Here is a 22,118-nt window from a genome sequence, read left to right on the forward strand (position 1 = left end):
TAAATTCAGTCCGTCCTCATGCTGTGCGCTCGAGCTCAAATGTCCTTCTGTTCCACATTAGATTCAAAACCACTGGCATGCCGTGGACTTTATATGAATATTAACACTGCAGCTTCCCGCTTCATCTGCCTCTTTCACTGAATGCTGATACAAAGTGTAGATAAAGAGGAGATTTGCTCTTCTGGCTGACGCAGCGTTTTCAGAGCCTGTCACCGCTGGGCTCAATCACCTGAAAGCAGCGAGGACAGCCAGGAGCGTGGAGGAGCCGTGAAACACAGCAGCCACCGGCGTTCACGCTCTGCACTCTGCCACGAGCGAGCAGCATCCTCTCTGCCTCGCCAGCAGAGACGTGCAAGCACATGAAACACACTTCTCTGTCACATGAACGCACAGTGCAGCGTCTTCACGCAACCAGTCGCCGTCTCAGCCTCTGTTCTGAAGGATAATGGCATGCAGACGAGGACTGACACCGGACTTAAAGGGAGGGGGAAAAAAATGTCGCACGAATAGAGTGAAGAGGTAATAAAATCTGAGATGAAAGGGGAGGAAAACTGCCAAGTGTGTGTGTGTGTGTGTGTGTGTGTGAGAAGCTTTTAAAGCAGATGAACCTTTAGATAAAAGGGGTGGAGAGGCGGAGAGTTGAGAGGCGGCAGCGTCCATTAGGAAGCGAGGGACAGCGGTCAATAAAGGACACTGAGAACTCCTCCTCCTCCTTCCCGTGCTGAGAGGAAAACTTGTGTGTGATGATAAGTGTGCGTAAATCCACCAGCCGCTGAACCACTGTGCCAGCACTGCCACAGCAGCACAGCAGCACTGCAGAGGATTTGGCAGCCCGGAGGACCTGCTGGAGCTGATACAGATTTTCGGGGTGGGGTAAACAGTCGGCTTGGACGTGCACCTCGCTGTCAGCTAGTGGACGCTCTGCTACAACAGCATGAAGACAGTTAGAAGATGAGGAGGAGGAGGAGAGGACGGTCAATCTGAGTTTTTGGGGTCTCTCTAAATTGGAGGGGATTTGGCGTACACGTGGAGGGGGGGAAAAGGGGGACAAGTCGGGGGCTTGGTGTAGAACCTCTGCTCACTTCTCCATCGAGGATAACCTCTGTCATCTCCACTGCGTCTCTCGGTGGTCTGCACCCCCACCCCCCCACCCTCACCTCCCCACTCCGCCTCTGTGGGCCACGTGTGCAGGCATGGACCGAGGCTGAGTGAATGCTGCTGCCTGACAGGGAGTCTGTGAGACGGCGGTCTGCTCCTCCCCGCCCGGGTACCCTTCATGCCGTGCTGTGGGCTGGGCCATCGCCGGAAAGCACAGCTTCCATATGTGAGTTTGAGGCTTTGATGCTGATTTATAGCGTGAGGGTTAAAGGAGGAGGGTGTGCGTGAGAGATTAAGAGGAGCTGGCAGTCGCAGATTAAGGTGCTTTGTTGTGATTGTTTCATCATGGTAAGACTGTTTGAATAAGTCACATTTTATTTGGGGATGCGTTCCATCAATACATGAACAACTTCAGATCTCATGGTCAATGGACACCTGCCGGCTTTCTCCCTTCATGTTAAACCCTGCTAGATATTCTGAATGCTGCAGGATTTAGCTCTTGCCCCGTCCTGGCAGTTTTCTGCAGAGCTCTATTCTCGCATGCAGACAGATATGATGAATCTTTAATTTCATATTTATTCTGGGTTTTGGTCAGCGAGCCTCGGCTGTTGCACAGAACTGAATGCAGGCACATGCTCTGGTGATAGTTTTCACTTTATGGGGCATCGCTGCTTCATGTCACGCATCTGCTGTGTTTGAGTGTCTGGAATGAAAGAGCGAGGCCACGGTGAGTCCACGGCTGCTCTTTAAGGCTGTAATGAAGACGTGTGCGTGCCTCTGCTAACAGGTCGGACTTCAGATGGGAAAATGTGATGATACATGCATTTTTACCTGCACTGCCCTTTGCATATTTCATGTTACTGCCTCCCAGCTGTGGAGACTTTCTGTGTAGTTTTAGAGGCATGTCGCTCACAAGATGGTAAACAAACATCTTCTCCACAGATCAGCAGCTCAGCACCTTTCAATGTTGTGTCCCAAGTTTTCCTCCAGTGCTGCAGCTAGGCATCGTCCACACTGATGAAGTTTTGCCACTAGATGGCCTTGTTACACTTTTACACACAAATCAAAAAGCTCACTATTTCCACGCAGAACAAAAGTGATTAAACACTCCGAGCTCAGAGAGGAGGTTTTAAAAAAAGAGTAAAAATAATTGGACTAAATGTTCTGCTGATTCTTCAAACAGAGATGTCTCATTACAGACTGTCCTCTTTAAAGACACGCTTGCAGATTTGACTGTTTATTAATAGAAGATGCGTCGACACCGCTGCATGTGCAAGACTTGTGTTTAGTGAAGCTCCAGCTAAAACTACAAGTCCTCCAGCAGTTTCAACTTCTGCTCATTCAGCCCCTTGATCCGAGGACATCATTAATTTACTTTTCACTGGGGGATAATTCCCACTTAAATTCCCTGACATTCACTTATTTATTTACATTAAACACACTGTGCTAGGTCGTCTATGTATACTGTCAACAAACCTCTGTGTGACATTGTATTTTTAAGCTCGTCATCACTGCTCGTGGATCAGTTTTGGATAAAGTTTTTTTTACTGCATGAAGACCAGAAGTGCCTTTAAATTCAATTTCCACAGAACTGCATGTAATCCCATGTGGAAGTTCAAGCCTTCGACTTTGTAGCATGATTAGAAAAAAGGAAACATGTTTAAGGCTTTGAGAAATATAATCATCATCTTACACTGTTAATTCTTGCCTCATTTAGAAATCAGAATTTAAGGAGGCAGATTACTGGTGACACTTCCTTTAACTGAGTGAGCCAGGTGGATCAGCTGATTAGTGGAAAAAAAAGCATGAACTCGAAAAGTGAGCTTCTTCTCATAAAACAAGAAGTTACAGGGGAAAAAACACAGCTGAAGAGTCGAACCTGCGACCATAGAGCATCATCGACTGAGCTGAACCATTTTTTACCTAAATAATTACTGTAGGAATAATCAGTCACACCCATTGTTGTCTTTTAACCTTTTCATGAGTCGACATACAGATTATATGAGCTCTGATGTTCTCTAATAAAAAGTTGAGTCTTAATACTTGAAGTTTTCTTGGAAAAGTTTGCACTAAAAGTTGAACCAGGATCCATCAAACAACAGAAGAGTGAAACTGATTTCCTTCCTTTCTTCTGTTTTTATTGTTGTTGTGTAAATCTCTCCTTTTTTTAATGTTTGTTTTTATTGTCTTTTTACAACCTGTGTCCTTGGGTTTTTTTTGAAAGGCACCCTCAAATAAAATATATTATTATTAAAACTGAGGATGTAGGACGCTGAGCCTCGAAAGTGATCCTCCAGTCGTGTCCTCACAACTCAACCAAGAGAGCGGTGATTTTTCTTTGGAGCAGCCTTTGAAAAGAAACCCAGAGTTGTGAGCCCACGATGACGCATAATGTCTAGAAATGTAGACGTCGAAGGGTCCAGCTTCTGAACTGGGACACGGACTTCATCCCAGACGTTGAAGAGAAAGGAAACAATTCCGGTGGTCCCGTTTCACACTCGGGTTTCGTCTGACGTGAGCCGCCATATAGGCTGAATCAACATTTACTGTCAGACTGAGAAAGCTTTAATGATGAGTAGATAAATGTAGGAGCAGCTGTTCATGTGCTCGAGGTGTTAGCACGAACACACTCACTGTGATGGAGGATTACTAGCTTAGCGGTTGTGTCGTTTCTGCGTTGAAAGTGATGTGAGATTGTCAAAAAGTCGGGTTTCAACCGGACTGAGAAGACGGTCCAGTAAATGCAGTGAGAGCTGACCTTGACGGGACCCCGGCTGCTGACACTGCTGCTCTCACATGTTTCCAATATGGAGCACTAGACTCCCAGTTTACGTCTGAAATGGGGCAGAACACAATTTAGCTGTGGGTGGAATGTGGACCCGGCCGGATGGGACCCTGTGTGACGGACTGAGCAGCCAGTCCCAGACACTCCTCACGGAAACTCGGCTAATTGAAGACAGCAGTGCGCACGCCACTCCCCAGCAGAGGGAGACGGCACTATTCACTGACTTACTACTGAAATCTGAAGACGGCCGTTGGAATGCAAAGTGAGTTTATCGTGTTAGTAGGGCGTGCAGTGCAGCTCAGCACACTTCCTATGATCAGTAATGTTTTGCAGATGTCTTTTCAATATGTCGTTTTATAATCAGCACACTGAAACATGCCCAGCATATTTCCTCACCTCTGTCTTTTTTTTTTTTTTTTTTTTTTTTTTTTGGCGAGACCAAAAGTCATTCTTGTGCAGCGGAGGCCCGAACCCACTTTGGTGCTTTAGGCGAGATTTGAGCTGTTGAACCTTTCCTTTAAATACACGGGAAAAGTGATGACGTGTTTTTGGAAGACCAACCTGGAAGTCTCCTCTTCGAACGTGAATTCGCCTTTGGGATTTTTAGCATTGGATGATTGCAGAAAATAATGTGTGTGTCAAACACAGGTTTCTGATGAGCAGCTGTTTAGTTCAGCTGGATAATCTTTACAGATGAAAATCATTTATATGAAGTTTAAAGAGTTAATGCAGCCCAGAGAAGTAACATGATATTTATACGGATTTGGACATGATATATACACTCACTTCTGGTAGCTAACCCACCACCCTCTAAGAGACCCTTTAATGGTTTCTACTACAACCCCGACAGCTGTTTCTCTTGACAGTCTGAAAGTCCTTTGGGTGGGTTTACATCGGCACAGTTGAAAAAAAAAAAAAAAAAAAGCTGATCTGCTTCTCTGTCTTTTTCCTCTTTTTCTAGCTCGTCTTCTTCTGTCTTATCTGCGGCATGCTCACCATCGTGGCTCGTTTACATTTGCTGTCGAGAAACACGACGTGTCTGTGAACAGTGGTGAATGGTACTAAAACCAGTCTTAGCAGAGTGGACTCATCAGAATCAGTACACGAGTCCTACATTTTTTTTTGCGAATCCGTTCTTTAGATATTTCAAGTGAAAACGTGGATCTGCTGGGATCACTTTACAACCCAAAGAATGAGTAATAGGTTTTCACTGGAGGATTACACAAAAGGATTTTAATCGTTCCCGGAAAATACTGAGCTTTTGTGTGCAGGCGGTGAGATAATTTCCCATGGTGAAAAGTGTGACCTGGAATTCCCAGTTTTCCAGGCATTGGGATACCTGCCCGGGGAGGAGTGATGGGCCAGCACACAGCAGACTGAAGCAGGGTCTCCTTGGCAGCTGCAGAGCGTTCTTTCACTTTTCCAGAGATTATTGAAATGTCGAGAAACTGAGCAGCTAATTGGCCACAGAGGCTCGGAAGAATGTCTTAAATTTAGGTGGAGTTTTTTTTTTTTTTTTAAACTTCCTTTACATAATCCATCGGCTCACTCTGCTGCTGGAAAGTGTGATATATCTGTACGTCCTGTGTAGAATAAAGCTGCCTGGAAACACTGATGCCAACAATGACGTCCTGAGCTGCTTTTGTGAACGCTGACCTCGGATCAGTTACGACCGGCTGCATCAGTCCGAGTCTTAAACCCTCCCTTGTCTGGAAATGGTGAAATCATGACGCAGCGACTTCTCAAGAAAATGTAAAATAATGTGGAGGTGTTTGATGAGCATTTTCCATGATGTAATGTCATGATGGTGAATCACTTAGTCAGTACTGAGAGGGGCTCGGGGGGGTTACGGTTCGAGAGTGGTTTGGATGCAAACCACATTAACCTAACATACACAGCTGGAGACCTTTAAAGCCTGTCAGTAATCCCATAAAAACTGTTGTGCACAGAAACCTTGCACTATGCAATTTTTTATTTTTTAGTAAATTGCACAAATTCTCAGCAGTCGTCGAGCTGTGAAGATGAATTTTTTTTTTCACATCCTGAAAACAGCGGCTCCATCAGTTCCTGAAAAAGGAGACGGGAGTGAGGAGAGTTTCACCTGCTGATGAAGTCGCTGCAGAGTTTTCCAGGTGTGTTTTCAGGATGTGCTGCGCTCCAGTTTGATACCCAGCTGAGCTGGAGAGCGGCTGGTAAACGTGAGGTGGAGACACAAACACAAACACAAACACACACACACACACACACACACACACACACACACACACACACACACGGATAGTGATGAAAAAAACACACAGAGAAATCTGCCAGTGCTGAAAAAAAATTTAAGACGGAGAAAAGTTTCATTCGGAGCCGGTCTGCAAACATGTTCAATGTGCTCACTTTCACTCGGTCCACAGGTGTGATTTTGGCCCTCATGAAGAAATGAAAGTAATTTAAGATGTGTAGAAACATGATCCAATCTTGTTCAGGATCCCGATCAGACTAAACGTGGGCGTGGGGAATACTCGAGTATCTACGCCATGGCTAAAACTCCATCATTTATTTATCCATAGGTTGATTTTAAAACAATATAAAGGAGCCGTTTGGTTATTATCCGTTTTAGCCAAAGACATTAAGGATGTCTACGAGTCTGCAGATTTTTGCTCCCCTGGGTGGAGGATGTTAATTTGAGCTGCATCTCTCTCCTCCTGCACGCTGTGTTGGCTGTTTCCCTGCTATCAGTGGAAAAGCAGCTGCTTTCAGGGCCGGAGCGCCGTCATCCATTTTCTGTGTGGTTTGCAGTTTCTGGCACGTCTCGTCAGTGATTCTGTTTAATAGAGTCACGTTTTACTACGACACACGGCGTGAGGAACAGACTCTCTGCTGTTGTATTTCTTAGTTTTAAGGATCGTTTTATCTCCTATAACTCCTTCTACTTCACACAGCTGTATTCGTCACCGTCCCTCTCGTGCACCTTGTTATATCTCTGCCAATCAGAAGAGAGTTCCCGGACAGAGGCGGACGATAGTGATATCATTGGACAGATGACGGGGCTGCGAGGGCATTCAGGCCAAACAGAGCATCACTTAAAACAGGAGCAGATGTTCTTCGAAGCCAATTAGCAGCACGGGGATGCAGACGACGACGGCGGCGGCGGCGTGCGCCAGAGGAGGGCTGCCGACCCCTATGGACACGAGAGACGATTAATGAGAGCGTCAGACGCTAAAGATAACGCTTTCTTTAAATCCCTGAATACGTAGATCCAGATGTTAGAAAAAGTTTTTTTTTTTTTAAATCTTGTTATGAAATGGTTGCAAAGACAAATTGAACAGTGGATTGATATTTTCTGAATAAGAGGAAGAAATTATTAGTTTTACCTGATTAAAAATTCTGTTTTGCTCAATAAAATAACATAAAAAGGATGATTAAAAACTTTTATACGAGAGAGAGAATAAAGAACAACGTAGAAAGAGAAAGTCTTTTTTACATTTTATTTCTACTGTTACGGAGGGTGTTGAGGCTCAAGCGCAGAACAGAGAACACGTAGAACCAAGTACAAAATAATACATTTATTTATAAACACAAAATAAATTCCACAACAGAGGACGCTCAACCCTAAACAACAGGCGAGGAAAAAACAGGCTAACTGCTGAAAAACAAAAGAGCGACTAACAGCCGGAGATAAAATTAAAGCGTCGTGCTAACACGAGTTAAACTAAGTTACCCACAAGCAGAGGCAAAGCCACGAACTCAAAACACGAGTCGAGTTGACGGACTAAAAACTAACACTAGCTGAGGTATACTCAAGGAGGGGGAAGCAAGGCTGGTGGTGATCCGAACTGCCGATGATCCGTCGTGCCAAATCAGGGGTGTAAGCAGAGTAGCTCCGTGCTGTAGTGAAGTCGAGCTCCGTGGCTGCAGGGGATCCAACTGCACAAGAATAGGTTAATTAGCAGTAGAACAACAGGATGTAGAAACGAGGCATGTGCAGAGGTCGAAATACTAACGGTGACTAAACACGGTCCGGCACTGGACAGCAGGCTGGAGGCTCCTTAAATGCAGACTGCTGCAGCCACTAACTCTGCTCAGCTGCGTCTCATCTGCTGATCAGTGATTAGCCACACCTGATTGTCAACACACCACCAGCCGAGTGCACGCCCTCCTAAGAGCAAAGAGAGAGACAAGAGAAAGAGGAAGAGAACTGCCACTAACCACTGGCAGAGGTGGAGGGCGTGACAGTACCCCCCCCTCTACGTGCACCTCCTGGAGCACGTGCGCAGCGACCAGGATTCTCCCGATTGAAATCCCGGATGAGTGTAGCATCGACGATGTGGCGTCTTGGAACCCACATCCTCTCCTCTGGGCCATAACCCTCCCAGTCCACCAGATACTGGAATCCCCGCCCACGGCGCCGAGCATCCAGAATGCGACGGACGGTGTAAACAGGCCCGTTATCCACCATCCTAGGTGGAGGTGGGGGACGGACCGGGGGGGCTAGGTTACTCTCCTTCACAGGTCTTAGCTGCGAGACGTGAAAGGTAGGGTGAATTCTCATGGTCGCTGGTAGCTTCAAACGCACCGCACTGGGATTGATGATCCGATCTACTTCGAAAGGTCCGACAAACCGTGGTGCCAATTTCCTTGACTCCACCCTTAAGGGTAAATCCTTGGCCTTGAGCCAGACCTTCTGACCTGGGATGTAGGCAGGGGCGGGAATCCGACGACGATCTGCCTGTCTCTTCATCCTCAGAGAGGCTTTCGATAAAGATGCCCTGGCCCGCCTCCAAATCCGTTCACACCTCTTCATGAAGGAATTGAGCGAAGGAATGTTGATCTCCCGCTCCTGGGCTGGGAACATGGGTGGTTGGTATCCCAGGGAGCACTGGAAAGGAGATAATCCTGAAGATGAGTTAGGCAGAGAATTGTGCGCATACTCAACCCAAGGAAGCAGGCTACTCCAGGTGGTCTGGTTCTCCGCCGTCATGCACCGGAGGAATGTTTCTAACGACTGGTTAGTCCGTTCAGTCTGACCATTTGATTGCGGATGAAACCCAGACGAGAGACTGACGGTGGCCCCCAAGGCTGTGCAAAACCCCTTCCAGACTGCCGAAGTGAACTGTGGTCCACGGTCCGAAACGATGTCCGTAGGGATGCCGTGGAGACGAAACACATGATTAGTTAATAATTCCGACGTTTCATGAGCAGAGGGCAGTTTGGTTAATGCCACAAAGTGTGCAGCCTTGGAAAACCGGTCCACAATGGTGAGTATAGTGGTTTTACCCTGAGATTTTGGAAGTCCGGTGACGAAATCCACAGCAATGTGTGACCAAGGGCGATGAGGTACCGGCAGGGGTTGCAGGAGTCCGGAACTGGGCTGAGAAGAGTTCTTGTTCCTGGCGCAGATGGTACATGCAGCCACAAACTCCCTAGTGTCTTTTTCCAACGATGGCCACCAAAACCTCTGACGGATAACCTCCACCGTGCGTGCCACCCCCGGGTGACAGAAAACCTTGGAGGCATGGCCCCATGACAACACCTGAGGACGGACAGAGTCATGAACAAACAGATGATTTGGGGGCACGTTACCTGGAGCAGGATGTTGCTGCAGGGCCCGGATGACTTTGGCCTCAATGTCCCAAGTCACGGCAGCCACAACACGGTCCCTGGGAAGAATGGGCTCCAGTTCACCCGAGTCCTCCTGGACTGAAAACTGACGAGAGAGTGCGTCAGGCTTGACATTGCGGGACCCAGGGCGGTAAGTGAGGGCGAAGTTGAATCGACCAAAGAATAATGTCCACCGAGCTTGGCGAGCGTTGAGTCTCCTGGCTGAGCGAACATATTCCAGGTTGCGATGGTCGGTCCAAACAATAAACGGCTTCTCCGTGCCCTCCAACCAATGTCGCCACTCTTCCAAAGCAAGTTTAACTGCCAATAACTCCCGGTTTCCGACATCATAATTCCTCTCTGCTGGTGACAGACGTCGAGAAAAGAAGGCACACGGATGTATCTTCTGGTCGGAGGTGGAACGCTGGGAGAGGACAGCTCCTACGCCAGAATCCGAGGCATCAACCTCAACGATGAACTGTAGGGCAGGGTCGGGCTGGACCAGGATAGGAGCAGACACAAACCTCCGCTTGGAAGGCACGATCAGCTTCAGGGGTCCACTGGAAAACTAGTTTGATGGAGGTGAGTGATGTCAAGGGTGCCGCAACCTTGCTGTAGTTCCTGATGAAGCGTCTGTAGAAGTTAGCAAACCCGAGGAACCGTTGGAGCTGCTTGCGGTTCACAGGCACTGGCCAGTCCTGTACAGCAGATACCTTCTGGGGATCCATGCTCACCTCCCCAGCAGAGATGATGTAGCCCAGGAATCCCACAGTAGCAGCATGGAACTCGCATTTCTCCGCTTTAACGAAGAGGCGATTCTTCAAAAGGCGTTCCAGCACCTGATGCACATGACGGGTATGTTCCACTGCATTCCGTGAGTAGATGAGGATGTCATCGAGGTAGACAAAGACGAACCGCCCAATCATGTCTCTGAGAACGTCATTTATGAGGTTCTGGAAAACAGCAGGTGCATTGGTGAGCCCGAACGGCATCACCAGATACTCGAAGTGACCCAGGGGGGTGTTAAACGCCGTCTTCCATTCGTCCCCTTGTCGGATGCGTATGAGGTGGTAGGCGTTGCGCAGGTCCAGTTTGGTGAAGATGGATGCACCGTGAAGGGGAGTGAAGGCGGAGTTAATGAGCGGCAGAGGATAAGAATTCTTCACCGTGATGTCATTAAGACCCCGGAAGTCAATGCAGGGGCGAAGAGTCTTGTCCTTCTTGGCCACGAAAAAGAAACCTGCCCCCACTGGAGAAGATGATGGACGAATGATCCCAGCAGCGAGGGAGGTCCGGATGTACTCCTCCATAGCTGTGTGTTCTGGCTTAGACAGGTTATACAAGCGGCTGGTGGGCATTGTGGACCCAGGAATGAGATTGATGGCACAGTCATATGGTCGATGAGGGGGGAGTGAGAGAGCATCCTCTTTGCTAAACGCTGGTGCCAAGTCGTGGTACTCACGGGGAACCAAATCCAATTTGATGGTAGGTAAAACAGCGGTTGCAGATGGCGTGGCAGGGGTTAGAGCTGACTGGAGACAGGAAGCGTGGCAGGCAGGATCCCAGGAGATGATTCTTCTTCTCTTCCAGTCAATGTGGGGGTTGTGACACTGGAGCCAAGGAAATCCCAAAACCAACGGAGGGCAGGAATGCTCAATCACAAAAAATGAAATGGTTTCACAGTGATTTCCGGCCAGCAGGAGAGAAACAGGACTGGTTTTCAGAGAAATTTCAGAGAAGGGGAGGTCATTAAGGGCTCGAACCTTGAAAGGTCTCTCCAGGCGTTCCAGAGGAATCTTCAACCGAAGAGCGGTCTGATGGTCCATAAGGTTCTCCTCAGCCCCGGAATCAATCAAGGCCAGAATCTCAGATGTGCAGGATTGTTGACAAATAGATGCGGTTACCTGGAGACGTTGTGGGGAAGGAGCAGAATATGTGACTTGGCTCAACCGTACCTCCCCGCTTACGGATGAGCCCGTTCTTTTCCCAGCCGCTGGGTGCAGGTGGCCAGGACATGTCCGCTCTTCCCGCAGTAAAGACAAGCATTAGTCTCCCGGCGGTGCTGTCTTTCCTGTGCCGATAACGATGCTCGTCCCAGCTGCATGGGTTCAGAGTCGGCCGGTAGAGAGTGCGACGAGGCCTGGAACATACGAGGGGAGAAGACTGCTGGATTGGTTTCAGCTCGTGACCCTCGTTCACGGCGTCTCTCTCGTATCCGGTTATCGATGTCGATCGCCAGGGTCACAAACTGATTAAAGCTGGAGCTCTCCTCCAACGTGGCCAGTTTGTCCTTTAATTCGTCGGAGAGTCCAATGTAGAACATGCTTTGGAGGGCTTTATCATTCCAACCACTTCCTGCGGCTAAGGTCCGGAACTCCACAGCGTAGGCAGCAACACTCCGTCCTCCTTGTTTTAGGCTTGCTAACCTGTGGCTAGCCTCCCGTCCCTTCACTGGATGATCAAACACTCGCTTCATTTCTGTGATGAAGGATGGGTAGGAGTTGCAGATGGGATCTTGTTGCTCCCAGACCGAGGTTCCCCACTCCCTAGCCTCTCCAGACAATAACCCGATTAAAAAGGCGATTTTAGCACTATCGGAAGAGTAGGACTGTGGCTGAAGTGTAAAGACTAACGACACCTGGGTTAGAAACGCCTTGCAGGTACATCTACTCCAAGTTAAAACATGGACGTCTCCTCTGCCGTCTATGACCTGGAGCTTTTGCACCTTCACTGTTGTTTTAATAAATTCAAATCAGCAGACCGCGGAGAGTGAAGGTGAATATGTTGAGGATGATAATCGGGGATCAAAGAGCTGCGCCACTTCTCCCTGAGAATAGAGACTGGCATTCTTTACCGAGCATCCTTTTTGCTGGTGTCTTGGCGCCATGACAACAGGTACCAGCTGGGCGAGGAGGAGCTGCACCCCTGAGAGGGAGGCAGAGGGAGGAAGGGAAAAGAAAAGAGGAGGGGAGGCGAGAGTAAAGAGAAAAGATGAAGCAGAAAAGAGAGGGGAGGAAACCCACAGAAGGTCAATTACTTTAAAGTTTCTGTCTGCCACATCCTGTGCTGTCGTCCTGCCCCCCCCCCCCCTTCCCAAGAGAATCACCATGTTCATCCTAATGCTTTTGTAAGCTCACCCTCGGGAGCTGGCCACAAAGATCTGCTCCGCGATTGGGCGCACGCTGAGGCTCAGCAGGGCGGGGTTAAACCTTCTGGGATGTTTCATATTCATACTCAGCGTGAATACATAATCAGTCCATCAGGTCAGCCGTCAGGAGGAAGACACCGTGACTTTCCCAGGTGATTCTTCTGCGATCTTTACTTTTCTTTTTTCTTTTTTTTTTCACCCCGTGAGGAAAAACTCTGTCATTGTGCTGGTCTAGCGTGATCCCACCCCCCTGCCCCCCCGCCCCCCTGCTCCCCCTGCTGTGACAGATGCTGGAGTCGGTCAGTGCGGGAGATTTGGGCTCACAGGTTTGCAGAGCAGATGACGACCTATGGCTGAGCGCGACATGCCCCGGTCACCACCCCTGACCCCGCGTAGACCGGCCCACACGACTGAAATCTGCTGAGGTGGGGGGCTCCTCTCTGCATGTCACCGGCCCGCTCTCGTTGCCATGATCAAACACTCCAAGAATAAAAATGTCTCGTGGGTAAGTGAGGCGTGTTGGCAGACTTTTTCTCCTCTATTTTTGAACTGCTTCCTCTCGTATATGTGCCTCCGCTGTGCTCTCCACAACAACAAGAAGCCGGGGATATTGTTGCTTTAACGGATTATGCAGAGACCGTTACAGTATATTCCCATTTGTTTTTGATGCTCCTGTGCCCAGTGGCTACTCCAACGAGAGGCTTAGAGATTTAGGCGTTATATAACTTCATGCTACTACATGCCCACTTTATGAAATCTGCTCATCAGTCTGCCAACTCGGCTGATTTGATAAGAAATGTGACTGATGAGACAGAAGTGAGAAATGTTTGTCTTTAACAACAAAGGAGGAGAACTTGTGTTTTTATATGAAACAGTGCTGCAGGTTTTCCAACATGTGTGAGTTTGATATGTGAGTCTTTGCCAGTGCAGACGGATCAGCGGAGATTAGAGTGAGAGTGGCTTTGGGAGGATGAAATCAGCTACTTGGGGGGGGGGGGGGGGGTGCAGGGACCAGATGATGTGATGGAGTGATGGTTTACTACAGAACTTATTCTGTTCATCTCAAACAGTTATTTTCTGTGACTCCGTGGTCATGTGACCTCCGGTCAGCTTTACTCCGGGTTACTGTACGTGACGACGAAGAGCGACAGTGGTGATGTGATACGTTCTCATATACACCATATGTTGTGCTCTCCTAAACGAGCCTTAATGTTGGACACTGGGGTGACTTGGTATAGTCTCCATGTGCACGTATGCACAAGCAGAGATGTGCTTATGCGCTTTCCTCCGGAGGGAAACACTGCTCCACTTTTTCTCAACTCACCCATATGGCACATATGTCACGCTGCTGCTTCCTGCAGCCCAGCTCCGTGTCCTCACTGTGAACCTGCTCGGTCCTGCACACACTCACCAAGCTGCACGGGAAGTTGAGTGTCTTAAACTACCTCAATGCTTGATTTAAATTATTTTTTTTAAAAAGTAACAGTGCTGGCTCTCACGCCGAATCAAAAAAGCAAACAGAAATCAGCAGAGCAAATCCAGTGTTTACTTAGATCTTTTTCTTTAAGCTCCTTTATTTTTTCAGTAATATGAAAATCCACTGGCAGAAAAAAAGATTCCTATAGTTCTTCAACTGAAACAGAAATATAAATGTTAAAGGTCAAATGACGACTTGTGTTTACAAAGGCTTACGTACTCATTCAGCGGTCTGCTGCAGAACGACATTTATAGTAAAAAAAAGAAGTGATGTCTCCTTCTGATTTACTCCTCAGCACCCCTACGAGGCCATGTCCTATTCAATCACCTTTAAAAAAAATAACTTGAGTATTTTTGCAGGAATAAATTAAACAAACAAAAAATAGCAAACACACGTGATGTCAGGAATGTCACAAGAAACTCTACCGTGTTATTCAGTTGCATCTTTCAAGCAGCAACCTCCAGTGTAGAAAAAAGAAGCCGATGCGGAAGCGCACAATCCTGCAGTTCCTCAAGTGTCCACTAGAGGCTGGCTGCAGAAGCACAGGAAGTCACATACACACCCATTAAAAAAAGCAGAACATGTTCACAGGCTGGTTAAGCTGATTAGCTCATGTCTTGAATGGCGCACAGGGAGTGACTTTTTTTTATAACACGTCCATCTGGATTTGATAACTGATAGGTGTTATTTAAAACGTAGGCGTGTAGCTGAGCTGATTGACAGGTGGGCGCCGTGTAGCGGTTTGTCAGCTCCAGCTCTCAGCCTGTCGTTAGCTTGACTCAAAGTTAGCCTGAGACAGCATTTCCAGCACGGAGACCGCCATCCATGGGACTCCAGCGCCCCCTGCAGGGAGACACGGGGGACGACACTCAGGCTTCATCCATTAATATTTACGCTGCATGCTGCATACAGACTTCTTTCACAAGATTGTAAGAGAGCGATCACATTTTGTGCATATCAACAAGATTAGTGTTGGAATAATAAATGATCCATTCTGGACTTTGATAGTGATGCTGCAGTTTATGACAGTCTGAACATTGTAGGCCGTCCTCACGTCCAGCTGCGTGTAGTGCAGAGGATGCACATGTACCATGGATAATTTGTTCGGACGTCCCGATAGGTATCAGCATGTTCACCAAACAAGTCAATTATACGCTGATTTGAGCCCTGCATTGCAAGACCCCCGCTGAGTTCTGATCCCAGGTATCTAACCAATCAGCCTAATGAATTTGAGGAGTACTGACTTTGTATTAACAGAGATGAGCAGTGGCGTGCGGATTAGGACTCCAGATGGTGCTGTTACCGCCTGGCTGTGTGTCGGCGCCGTGCGTGTACAGCTGCAAGAGGTCACATGTTTTACTACAGCGGTCAGCTCTGCACTCTTACATAGACCCCTAAATCTCACTGAAGCTGACCCATACAACAGCAGGTATCAGCTGACAGTTTGTGGAGTTTGAAGGTATGTGGGTGTGCTTAGCGCTCGTGTGTGTGTGTGTGTGTGTGTGTGTGTGTGTGTGTGTAGTCACAGTGTCATATAGCCAGGCTGAACATGCAACAGATGTCACGCTATCAAATTAAAGCTTAATGCTCGGCCAGCTGAAGGAAAACACTCCAGAGCTAACCATGACACCACAGAGTTTAAACACTCCACAGTGTGTGCGTGTGTGTGTGTGTGTGTGTGTGTGTGTGTGTGCGCCCTGGTCAGTGTGTGTCTGTCATCTGCTACAGAGACTGCTCACTCCTGATGACACTTTGCTGTTGCAGGAGCTCCTGAAGATGCATCCTGGTTGTGTGTTGGAGAAACTTTCAGCCAGTGTTTCTTTTTTTTTGTTTTTTTTCTGTCTTTCTGACTGAGGCAGAGAGGTTGGCTTTTTGCATGCCAGGCGTCAGCTGCTTGCACCCCTGGGTCATAATACTCTGAACAACACAAAAAAAAAAAAAAAAAAAAAGAGGAGGGATTTGCATAATTCATTACAGTGGCTGTGGAGCGGGGAGGCGACACAGGTGTTCCGGGCATTGTGGGAGAACGAGCATGTCTAAGAAGCCAAAGGTAAAAAAAAACCCAAACAACAACTACCTGTCTTGTTTTGGCGTCTCTGAGAGGCTCACTGTTGTTCTGCCTCTGACTGTTGTTTTGTTCTGTGCTTGTGGAGTCTTTGCTGTGTGCTCTTTCTGTTGTGACGGCTCTGCGGTGTCCCGCTCGATGCCCCCGTACGTGTGCAGACCTCGGCTCTGTTGGCCTCTCTTTTAATGGTTTATCCGTGCGGGACAGTTTCTGCCTTCTTGATGCTCGGGGCGCTCGCCCGTCGGGGGAAAGACAATCTGCAGGGTCATCTTTCTGCTGTGTTAACAACGGGTCTGCTGAAAGAGCGACTTAATCCCATCTTTGACGACTGATTTAGATCAGAGCGTTATTTAATCTTTGGCTTTTTACACAATGTAGGGCAAGATTTGACTTGTGATCCTCTGACATTTAGCAATCTACGATCTGTTTGCTTCTGACAAAATAGACCCCCCCCCCCCACACACACACACACATATTTATAATTGAAGTATTTTAGAGGCATTGAAGGTGTCCTGTCAGTGTCTAGTTTTTACAGCTTGTATGTTCTTCATAGTAGCTGTCTGAGTCCTGGAGGAAAACAGCGTGTGATGCACAAAAAGCCCTTCAGTTATTGATTTGTCAAATGAAGTTTAGTTTTCTACTTCCTGATTTTGGTGCTTTTAAAATAAACTGGCATAAGTTTGGACGTCGTGCTCCCCTCTTTCATTCAGCTGAAAGAAGTGCAGGTTATATTTAGTCAGTTTGTCTTATTTTCTTTTGCCAGCAGAGCAGCTGCAATCGTTTGCTCTTACAACAACAGAGACTGGAGCTGCTGCAGAACTGTAAGAAACCAAACATGGCATAAACATGACAACACAGGCGTGCTGTTTGGGAATGTGGCACTCAGACCTCTGCAGACGGCTCGCTGCTAACACATCGGCTTCTTTCTGATTCTTGCAGTTTTTCTTTGTTATTTTATCACCGAGTTTATTCGTGCACGAGAGCTGCAAGGCGATGTTTAATTAGGCCGACTGTTCACTACAAAAAATCTATTGGCACAGAATAACGGGAGATATTTTCCTTCAAAGCAGGTTAGCTTAGGTTCAAATCCAACCTGTGGCTCCTCTCTCTCTCTCTCTCTCTCTCTCTCTCTCTCTCTCTCTCTCTCTCTCTCTCTCTCTCTCTCTCTCTCTCTTTCTCTCTCTCTACCAAATTTCAGACTGTCAGGGCAACTGTGGCTCAGTTCGTCTCTCGATCGGAAGGTCGAGGGTTCGATCTCCATGTCCGGTGTGTCCGTATTTACTTCTTCTCAATATATTTTCAAACAAGATGCAGGGTAAGATAGAATCGTTAATATAGTTATTAATAATATTTATTTTAATGTTTAATATAGCATATTGCATTAAAATAATATCACACACGTCTGCTGCAGAGCGATTTGGTCCGGCCCTCGACCTGCTGCTCGCAGGCAAACGGGCTTAAAACGGTCTGATTCGGGTCGCCAGCTGGCCAACGGGTGCATCAGTACAAGTCAATTTGAAAAGAGCTGGAAACAGGCGGCGACATCGACAGCACTGTGTTTGTCGACTCGGTGACTTTAAACGACTGTGTTGTGTTAAAAGTGTCCATTCACTGTTTTTGTTTCAACAATTTACAAAATTTAAAAATGTTTTAAAGATAAAGCAAAAAAATAACCCCAGCCCCAAGTGTTGCAATTACTACAGTTGAGTCTTTTTTTTATATTTGGTACAAAGAGAAAAACATGTGAGGTGTGGGAAACGGTTTCTGAGCGAGCTTCATGTCAGTCTTCGACTTTCCAATCCGGGATTGGTTGAAAGGCTGGAGCAGATTTAAATCTCCTTACTGGGAGAAGCAATCATCACAAAGTGAGTCAGGGGATGAAGTGGACACGAGCAATCCCCCCCGTGTGCAGAGAATGGATCATGCCCTCCCTCCATGCAGACATGGACTGTACACACAGGAGCAGCATGTGGCAACACGACTGTGTTAGAGCCTCCTCAGCAGGACAGCACAGAGGTGGCTGCTCAACGTCGTAAGTGGAGCGAATTCATCTAACCTCTCTCCATGTTTCAAAAGCATCTCCGACATTGATCCTAGTTTGAGCAGCTTTCTGCTGCTGGAGCTTATTAGAAACATGCAGAGGCTTTTTAGCTCGGGTACAATCACTTCTATCTGAAGCAGTTCCACTGCCCGCTTCCATCGCTGCAACACCTGTTGACCTGATAACTGCTCTCATATCTGGCAAACCCAGGGGCGTCCAAAACGGCCTTCAAAGCCCCGCCTACCTTCTCTGGTCCAATCAGATCCAGAGCATTCAGGAGCAGAATCTAAAGTTAGAAGGAGGACATACTGGCTGTGGAAGTGCCCTTGTCTGTCGATTGTCTGTCGTTCGTTATTTGTTGTCCCAAATGTCTTTAGTTAAGTTATTTGTTTTATAGTATTGTTTTTTTATTGCCACTTTTTAGTACTCTTTTTATGCACTGCAGGTTTGCACTGGGGGTTGGGGGGGGATTGCAATTTCATCTGTGCTGTATGTTTAACATGGAGCATATTTGACAAATAAAAGAACCTTGAACCTTGAGAAGCTTCAACACAGCATGTTTCCTTCATGATCACACAGGGAGAGAGCGTCATCAAATCAGTCAGTCGATATCTTACAGATTGCTCCTTTTAAATGCACATTCTTTGTGTTTTCTAACTGGTCATAACTCCTCTCTTCATTTATTGGTATCAGCTTCGTACGGTTCAGTCAGGAAACAATAAACTGAAGAGTGAAAGTAAAGAGATCCTTAAAGGATGTGTCTGCTGCCACGCTTCTGTCACTGAATGTTTTCTTTGTTGTTGTGCGTCACACCTGTGCTCACTGCGTTAGCTGTACTTTATGCTTTGGACACGTTGATTCCCCATTTTTAGATGTTCAGTGTGCACAAGTGCAACATGCTGGATGTGTGATTCAGAATCCCAATGTGACCCAAATAACACAACGTGTAACCGTTGTATTGAAGATGTAATTGATGACACTGATTTTAAAGGCTCTAATATCCTTATTTATTTATTTATTTATTTATTTATTTATTTATGTGTGTGTCACACCCCAAAGTCCCATCGCTTCCTGACCAGGTATATTCTATATGAATTAAATCCTTCAAGATCCCATCGTGTGTGTGGTGCGTTTGTCTGGGTGTCAGCATGAGGCGGTGGGAGGTTCTCTCCTCTGTAAGTGTGAATTCATGTTTGCATACCGTGAGCGAGTGTTTCACCCTCCGCCTGCGTTCGCCTGACTTGTTCGTGACTGTCGGTCACAACGGTCTCAATTTGCCAGCTGAAGAGTTTTTCCTATGAGTCCATGTGGGGCAGCTGATGTGTTGATGTGTTCAGCGAGCGTGAAGCCACTCAGCACTCGCACCGCTGCCGTCCTCTGCTGTACATGTCAGCGTTTCAGGACTCATCAAGTCTTTGCCTGCACTCGCTGTCCAGCAGCTCCGACATGATCCTCATTCCTTTGGGCATGCTCGACAAGTTCTCTTTGTCTCCACTGACCAAACACATCCTGGGAAGGGTAAGCGCCACTTGTCCTTTGATCTGCTTAAAGTTTGGCCTCGTCATGTGTGTGACGTGTGCACAGGTTCAGATTTGTGTCATCGGGTGGATCTGGCTTTTTGGCTGATGAGAGTTTGTTAAAGTGAAATGAGACATTCAAAGATGCACTGAGGACCACGATCTACGGAGAGCCTGAAGGGACAAAATAACAGATTGATGCAAACAAGAAAAATACATGCATTCACTAATCTGTAATAATGTGTTTAAGCTGACAGTCTTAATTAAAATGCATTGGCTAACAGATTGTTAGCATGTCAGATAAAGCTAAAATGTTGAGTTACAGTCCACTGACGTTTTCCCATTCAGTCGTCTGGATCACCCTCAGTAAGATCATTGGATGATCTTTAGTCTGAACATGAGGACTGTAAAGAATCAGGAGCCAGATTGTTCGATAAGTGATAGCTGGTATTTATTGTTTTTCATAACAGAAGCAGGCTCAAGGGAAGGACGGGATGGCGGGTGTTTACTTCCAGGGTAACAGAAAGATTTATCCGAGTCTTTTCGTCGAGCTCTCGAAGTCCTCTAAGGAGGGTTGAATTTGTGTAATGGCATTCTTGGCAAGGTGAATTGCCTTTGGAAGGGACCTTCTGACAGAAAGTCAATGATCTAATTGTGGTGTACGTTAGCCCATTAGGGATCTTTTAAAGATTACTAAACGTCTATAACCAAATCTGTGTGAATCATGGCCTCATATTATGGCTGTGACAGGAAATAAAAGCACCGTTGATACTGTTGGATCGTGTTTGTGACTTTGACAAGACGCTTCGGGTCAGAAGTAATCAATTATCCTCGGTGTCTGTCGACGTTTTGTGCAGTGTGTTTTTAGATCCTCAGTATAATGACGTTGTATTCATGATCCTGAGTGTTTGACCATGTCGTGTTCAGCAGCGAGGAGAGCTTTAGTTTTGGATGTTTTCTCACAAATGTAAAAAGAGTCTTTCCCCTGTTTCAAGTGTTGATAAGAAAGCCGGGACTGAAGAGAGACCATGTGACCCTGTTAAAGACTGTTCTGTCTGCGTTACGTCTGGTCTAAAACACACACAGGCAGATTGATGGAGCACAGTTGTTCCGCTGTTGAGCTGGCAACAGAGGCCGTGACTAATTAAATGATTGAGTAAATAATTTAGCCAGCTGGACGGAGGAAGGTGATGTGTCTATGTGGAGCTTAAACTCTTCAGGTGACCTGATCGAGTATTAAAGGACTTCACCATGTTTATACTCTAACATGCGTCTGTCTACAAACCCTCCAATGATGAGAAAAGTCCATCCTCTCCGTCTTCTGCCTGCTCCACTTTTCATTTAATGTGTGCTCAAACAGGCCGTTTGGAGATGTTCCCTTCATGACATCACAAAGGGCAGTAGCCCCTCCCCCAGGTGGGTGACACTCCCACAGCTAGGTGTTTGTTCTGCCCTCTGAGTCTGCCTTCTCACCGTAAACAATAGGACATGGAGCCAGAAAGCAGCGAGTACACCCGAGCCCTTCCAGAGAGGGGGCGTGGCCAGACACAGCTCATTTACATATTTAAAGCTACAGACACAGAAACAGCCTGTTCTGAGCAGGGCTGAAATAGAGGGGTTTATAGACATGATCAAATACAGGATCAGAGTGGATTTACAACAACACACTTCACACACATGTTGAAGAGGAGCTCTGACACTTATTTAGACTGAAGAGGAGGAGATCATGTGACCTTTAAATCTTGACGACTTGTTTCCTCCTCTCTGAATCCTGGTGGCAAATGTTTTTCAAATTGCGGTCGTGTTATTCTGCTGTGACACGGTGGATGTTTTGATCATTGTAATCTCTCGATGCACTCTGTGTTGTTCTTCTTCTCTCTGTCCAAAGGCGGCTCGCACACCCCCACCTACTGTGTTGGATTGTTTATAGGCCTGGTGATAAGTGATCGATCGCTGTTACTATCGGTTTATTGTATCGCTTACAATATCATTTTTGGAATAATACCAAATTATCAAATGTTCCAGAAGTTCAGCTGATAAATGTTTAGTTTATTTACCACTTCTGGAAGGTAACAGCTGTCAGGTCAGCGTCATTTCTCTTCTGAGTGTTACACCATGGGATGTTGTATTGATCGCGTCCTTCATGGTGCAATTACCGTATGCTGGTTCTGAAAGCTATCCTTGTTGGCCTTTTGTGCGCCTGTCAGAGTGAACGCCTGCTGACGTCATGGGCTGCATGTTTACCGATCAATTAGCCAAAGGCAACGCTGGCACTCATTTTCCCAGAGCTGCAGCACAAGAAGACATTGATCCGTTCATTCAGAGGCCTGATGATCGCTGTGGGCAGTGAAGAATCCTCGTGTCATTGCATTTCAGTGAAAAACAAAACAAAATGGAG

The 22,118-nt window shown here is 46.9% G+C and overlaps 1 protein-coding gene across 2 annotated transcripts in view; it reads left to right on the forward strand.

The window, feature by feature from the left end:
• The window catches only part of cacnb2a (calcium channel, voltage-dependent, beta 2a), a 58,300-nt gene that overhangs the window by 9,853 nt on the left and 26,329 nt on the right, over positions 1–22,118 (forward strand). The window lies entirely within an intron of this gene.

The sequence above is a fragment of the Symphodus melops genome, assembly GCF_947650265.1.
Source record: "Symphodus melops genome assembly, chromosome: 14".
Lineage (NCBI taxonomy): Eukaryota > Metazoa > Chordata > Actinopteri > Labriformes > Labridae > Symphodus > Symphodus melops.